Below are 6,641 nucleotides of genomic sequence, written 5' to 3' on the forward strand. Positions count from 1 at the left end.
TTGAGTAACGCATGCAGATAATTACCCTCCGCCATCCTTCCCGTCCTAAGTTTTGAGCTTAAATGACTTTCAGAGTGATTATCCAAAACCGGTTGTCGACCGGTCGAAACATTCAGAAAATATTTTTTATTTAATAAATTTTTTTCCATAAAGTTTTAACAAGTAAGAAATAGGGTTGTATTTTTGAAAATATATCGTAACAGACCAAACTATTAACTATAAAAGTACTGCTAAAAAAATATTTTAAAAAAGTCTAATATCTTTTTAGATATTCACTGGGTCGTACCTATAGTTAACCAATCACCCTGTTGATGTTTATGTTATTATTAACACATTGTGTAATATTTCATTTGGCAAAGTATAAAATAAACAGTTTAAAATAAAGCCAGTGTTGACAAATGTTTATCAACAGTTTAAAACATTTTTTTTTAGAAACATTGTTAAGAAAAATTTTAATATTTTAAACTATTTTATATTTTAAGGCGTAGAGTTATGCAAAACAGGTACATACATGCATTAAATAAACACTACACTGCTCTTACTGTGTTACTATGTTTTATAGTTACACTATAAATTATGTCTATTTGTCATATTCATGTATCATAATAGCTTTTTGTATGAATATACTTTTTAATATTACTAGTAGAGTTAAAAAAGTTATTTAATTATTCACGTTACAGTTAACAGAGCTCTTGTATTATATTGTCAAAATAACATTAACTTAAGTGTCTATAAAAACGAAAACTAAAAAAATTGTAATTTTTTTTAGGGAAAATGATTGTCCAAGCCAAACGTTACTAAGCCAAAATTTACTTTATTTTATACAATCACAACAAATGTTGGTTGATACAAATTACTGTAAATAGAATGCCGTTCTGATAGTTTGACGCACATCTGACTTTGGATTTGTAGGGGGGGGAAAGGCAATTAATAATATTTTCACGCTAAGTCACGGTTTTTGGAACCAAACACTTTAATATCGTCGCAAAAGACTATTTTGTTTCGCGAGTTCAAAATCAGTCGAGTTATGATAACGTCAATGCTGTTTGTCGTTTATGTCGACATTGATTGCGTTGTAGCTATCGAAAAATAATATTTTATAAATTTCAACTTGGTAACCTCTTTGAATACCCGGTCTTATCCCAGACTAATCACCCCTGTACAGTGTTACTGTGTTATTATATTGCGTTTAACAGTTTCCCGCAGCGGAAACAAAACGTTCCCTCCGTCGATTTATCAAACGTTTTTAGATGTTTGAGCTTTGCAAATCAGTTCAACGCCGAGAAAACACCAACGCATTTATCATCGTAATCGATTTTTTTTTTGGGGGGGGGGGATAGGGAGGGCCGTTAGATAGGGGCTGCACTACTGGAGTGCCGCGTGTACCGGCGTTTGTCGGTTTGGTCGCCTAATGACTTGCCAGGAAGGGAAGGGTAGGGCAATACAACCGCCCTCGTATTGTCGGTGTAATCGTTTTTTATCCGAGAGCCTGTGCCAGAGTTTATAAATCACCGCTCTCCCACTATCTCACGGTCATAATAATAACAATATCTCAGCCGATCGATCAGCAGGAGCAACAGCAAGACTCTTTTTATGGGGAAATTTGTTCGCGCCCCTCCCACCCCCGTCGTACGGCTTGGAAAATTTTGCATATTTTATACACCGCCGTGCGTTGCTACGACAACAAAGTAATTGAGTGGGTTTGTCCCACATATACATTGTTTGGGACAAACGTACCGAGATTAAAAGTTGTGTTAAAGTTAAAGTCATAAAAAAAAACGACCACATTTAATAATTTAACAAGGTGCGTACCTGTATTATTTCTGTGGTGTTTGGATAAAGCGGGGAAGTCTAAATCTACTATTTTTTTGGTAAAATGTGTATGAAACTTTGAAAATATACCGAGAAAATTGTATTGGTCAAATTTACATGGCAACGAAACATACTAACGATTTAACTTTTTGTTAAACTACATTATTGACATCGTATCGAATTTTCGAATTAGCTGCCTCAAAACGAAGTATGATGAAAAATAAAATCCATAAACACATTCGTTAAGGTCCAATTAGCAATTGAATAGCATCAAAGGCAGTAAAAATATCCACGGGTCTAAGACGATGCTCGCTTCCATAATCCCTTCAATTTAGTATTACAGAAAATAGGTCAGACGGTAATAGTCGACGGTCTGGCTCCTATAAACTTTTATAACTAATTTGCAATTAAATGTGTCATTAAGAAAGGTCTTGACAATAATTTTTTATTCATTTAGTAAATAACCCGTTCTCGATGCGTTCGCTTTATGATACACTATTTGTTTTCATATTTTATTAAGTCTGTGGAAATATTAAGTCTCCTACTACTTTTGTAGGGTGACTTTGTAGCCGTAATTCCTTCGGTGACCTATATATATATTTTAATTAGCAGTCACTTAACGAAACGAAAATAACCTAATGAACACAATTACTTTTTGATGACCGGTTTTATATACAGTTAATCTTGCAGAGTTAATGACAATTAAAAAAAGGAACGCAGAGCAGAGGTGCCGCCGGAAGAGTATCATAGTATTTTTATTTTATCCGAACGAACGACTCAACCCCGTTTCTCTTGGCTTCCAGAATATTGCAATGCCACTAAGTTTGTTTATTAAGTCGTTTATCGTTTTATTTCCCAATTAAAGTACATTTTATTATGCAGGTCGTTCCTATTTATTTCCGGATAGATTTTATACTAACAATTAATTTGTTTTCTTTATTCGATCGAACGAAGCCAAAAAGGACCAGCTTTTGTATTTCACAGTTGATCATTTTGTACAACAACGGTAGCAAAAATGTTCTGTGTATCTTCGAAATAACATTACCGCAAGCATTAGATATAACTTTAAATAATCTATTCAGTTCTACATCAAAAAGGTTCTACCCAAGTGAAAACCCATTTTATTAGCAACACAATTTTTTATGTGTATTAAAAAAAAATACAATTATGTGGCGTTATTTAATAAAATTATTTGGGTGTTTCACGGGGACTAGGATCAAAATATATTACATTGTATGTTAGGATGGTATTACTACTGTGTAAAAAGTTCTTTGTGGTAAAATATTTGTACTTCTTTGTTGTGGCAAAATAATTGTGCATCTCTAGAACTGTTTGATTTCAAGTCTGGTTTTATGATATTATTAAATTACCGAGTTCTTAATTAACTGTTGCGAGATACGACTCCGATTTAATTTAATATAAAAATTGTTTTTTTATTTATATTTCGAATTCGCTCTAATATGCACACCCTGTATGTTCTCATCGAATCGGATTCGGTTTTCTAAGCACTTTTCGCCCAACTTACTACAGCTTTTATTCGTCCCGCCGGTCTCGTTTTAAAGCCACCGGCTATCTCATTTGTTTTTTCCCATTGGGCTTTTTTCTCATTTGATTTTTTATACCGAAAAAAACCCACACAGAACGTCGCGTTTTCGGTCTACCGGTGGGCGGTACAAAATAAATCAAATGAAAACTTGGCACGACGCAGAGGGCTGACTTTTTACACGGACAAACCGTGTATAAGATGGAAATTTAGTTTCCTACCCCGGCTGTCAGGTTCTTGTTGACCGATCGAAAGCCAACGACGAGTCATAAGCACCAATATCAGCCGTTGTCTTTCAATAGTTTTGACAGTTCAAAACAATGGAAACAGTTTGAAACACTCCGGTGGACGTCATCGGCTATTGATACTCAATATCAATCTTGTGAGTCTTCATATAAAATGCAGTAAACTTCAATCACTTAAAGTAAAAAAAAAACAAAAACCATATCCATAATACGCTTTAGAGTTTAATAAATGTATTATAAAGTTAAAAAAAAAAAAAGTTTCAACTGTTAATACAATTTCTTAATCGTCTAGACACGGCGGGGTAATAATATTTAATAAAAAAAAAAAAAAAATACTATGACACTCGAGTCATGAGAAAGTGTAGGTAATTTATGAAATTATGCAAAAGTTCCCTTTTGAAATATTATTATTCTGAGAAAATTCCTTGCGAAGGCAAAGGGTAATAATATTAAGTTATTTACATATATATTGCCGTTATTTAACATTTGTTTAAGTAATTTAAAATAAACGAAAACTAATTGGCGAGAAACGAATACATATATTATATTTCTGCAATGTATACGGACAGCAATAATTATACGTTAAGTATGAAAACAAGACTGTAAATATAAAATGTATATGTTTATACAATAATACATCATTTAATTATCTCTAAAACGTATAAAACAGTAAATTAGATTAGTTGTATGCGCAATGATTGTACTAAAATATATTATAATGAACTATCTCGTTTGCAAGTTTCCTAAAATTTCACTAAATTAATTTTCGCGTTATACTTTAGAAGAGATTAAAAAGTACAAATGTCATCTAATAGTGTAATATAAAAGTGTTTTTTTTTTTCATTTTAATAAAATTGTAACACAAAAACCAACGGTTGATTGTAGGCTAATGAAAAATGGTTAAATCATAACGAATTGTCATTGAATCGGTAATGAAATTATTTTAATATCGGTAACGGTCAATGTGTGTACGGACATATTGTTCTGGGACCTACTTATTATTTAAGTTGGCTCCACTAGTCACACTTAAGTATAGAATAATATATGCAATTCGATATATTAACGTAGGTAATATACGGTTGTAATCGTCGGTCGATTCATTTACTATTCGATCTAGTGGTCGAATCAAATCCGAGCTCCTGTATTTCCTTACTATAACACAATAATTATAATATTATTATCATTATTGTCGGTCGCCGGCTGGAAAGCGTTGTGATTGGAAAATCAAACTAAAAAAATTATATACAAACCGTATCGAGACGCGAACGGTATGACCGATAATTTAATTACTACTGTATTGGGTGCTATTATTATTATTGTTGTTGTTATTGTCACTATTATTATCTGCGGATTGCGACAATGCGATTATTTTTCGCCCTCTGTTTACTGTCTCGACTTGTGAAATCCGTTGTTGGCAGTATGTATTTTCCAACAGCGGTCCCGTTGAACGAGATTCGTGCGTTATGGCGACCTATCGTGCATAATGTGTATATACCTGCTATACAACGATATTGTTTAGTACAATACAATATTATTGTATTGTCCGTGCCGCTCGAATGTCTTGCTTAACACCGACCAGCAACGGTCCTCTTCAAAGGGGAGTCTTAAAATGTATTATGATTTACACCAACTGCCCACTCTAAGTCTTAACCTGAACACGGTCACACGGTCACAAATGTTTCTCCCCGTTGAAGGGACGAGAAAATAAATAGACAAAAAAAAACAAAAAAACAAAATCGATTTATCGAGAAAACCGATACAGTAAACGTGGTAAATAGATCTACTAAATAAATCATGTAAACCTGTAATTGGATCAAAGAAACAGGAATAAATGAATCGTGAAAACCAGCTGAGTAAATGAGTAAATCAATTTAGCAAATGTGTAAAAAGATCGAGTACGCTTTTAACCAGCGCATAAACCAAGTAAACGAATCGACTAAATCAATGAAATAAATCTGTAATTCGATCTAGTTAAAAAAATCAAAAATACTAAATTTAGGAAACGAGGTAAAGAGGTTAAGTAAACAAATTGAGAAAACAAATGGAGGAAATGAGTTAATAAATCTAGTAAACGAGTAAGCAAATCTACTAAATGAATCATGTGAACCTGTAGTTAGACCGAGTAAAAAATAATAAGAAAAATTACGGAGTAAACGAGCAAACGAGTAACCAAATCAAGAAAACCAATCGAGTAGACGAGTAAATAAATCAAGTAAACAAACCTACTAAATAAATCAAGTAAACCTGTAATTAGATCGAGACATTACGTAAACAAATCCAATAAACCCATTTAGTAAACGTGTAAATAAATTTAGCAAACGTCTAAATAGATTAAGTGAGCAAATTGAGTTAATAAATGGAGAAAATCAGTAAACAAATCTGCTAAATATATCAAGTGAACCTGTAATTGGGTCGAGTAAAAACCATATAAGAGAACCTATTGAGTAGGCGAGTAAATAAATGGAGTAAACAAATCGAGCAAACGAGTGACCGAATCGAGAAAACCGATCGAGTAGACGAGTAAGCCAATCTATAAGATTATAAAACAAAACAAACCATGAAACAATGTTTTAATAAAAAAATCTTACCATAACAAGTCTTTATAACAAGTGTTCGACGCAAATATCGAGCTGACCCTCGGCCGTGAAATATTTTTACGTTAAATAATCGAATATTTAATTTTTTTAATTTAATATTCGAATTAGTTCCAAATTTGTAGCTAATACTTTGCAAATATTATATCATTATCCATACACGTTGACAAACTAAAAAAAAAAACCATATTATGCCTTTCGCCCACTGGGAGGGGTGGACTATTTTTCGAGCGTAGTTTTAGGACTTTTGACACTTGAGAGTTAGACCAAAGGTAGATCTGTAGACTATGATTGTCAAGTTTATTTTCGCGTCCACTGCTCAGAAAGATCTACGGAAAATCACTTTCGTTTGACTTTTTTCCCTTTTTTTTTTTTGCGAAATCGAATTATCTATTTTTTGCAACGCGTCGTCATAACGGCGAAGAAGCCAGTGGTTCTGTTTTTTTT

This window comes from Adelges cooleyi, unplaced genomic scaffold (assembly GCF_023614345.1).
Source record: "Adelges cooleyi isolate 19-005CV unplaced genomic scaffold, UGA_ACOO_1.1 ACOO_flye_CR_arks_rails_tigmint_CR_PRNA_248, whole genome shotgun sequence".
Lineage (NCBI taxonomy): Eukaryota > Metazoa > Arthropoda > Insecta > Hemiptera > Adelgidae > Adelges > Adelges cooleyi.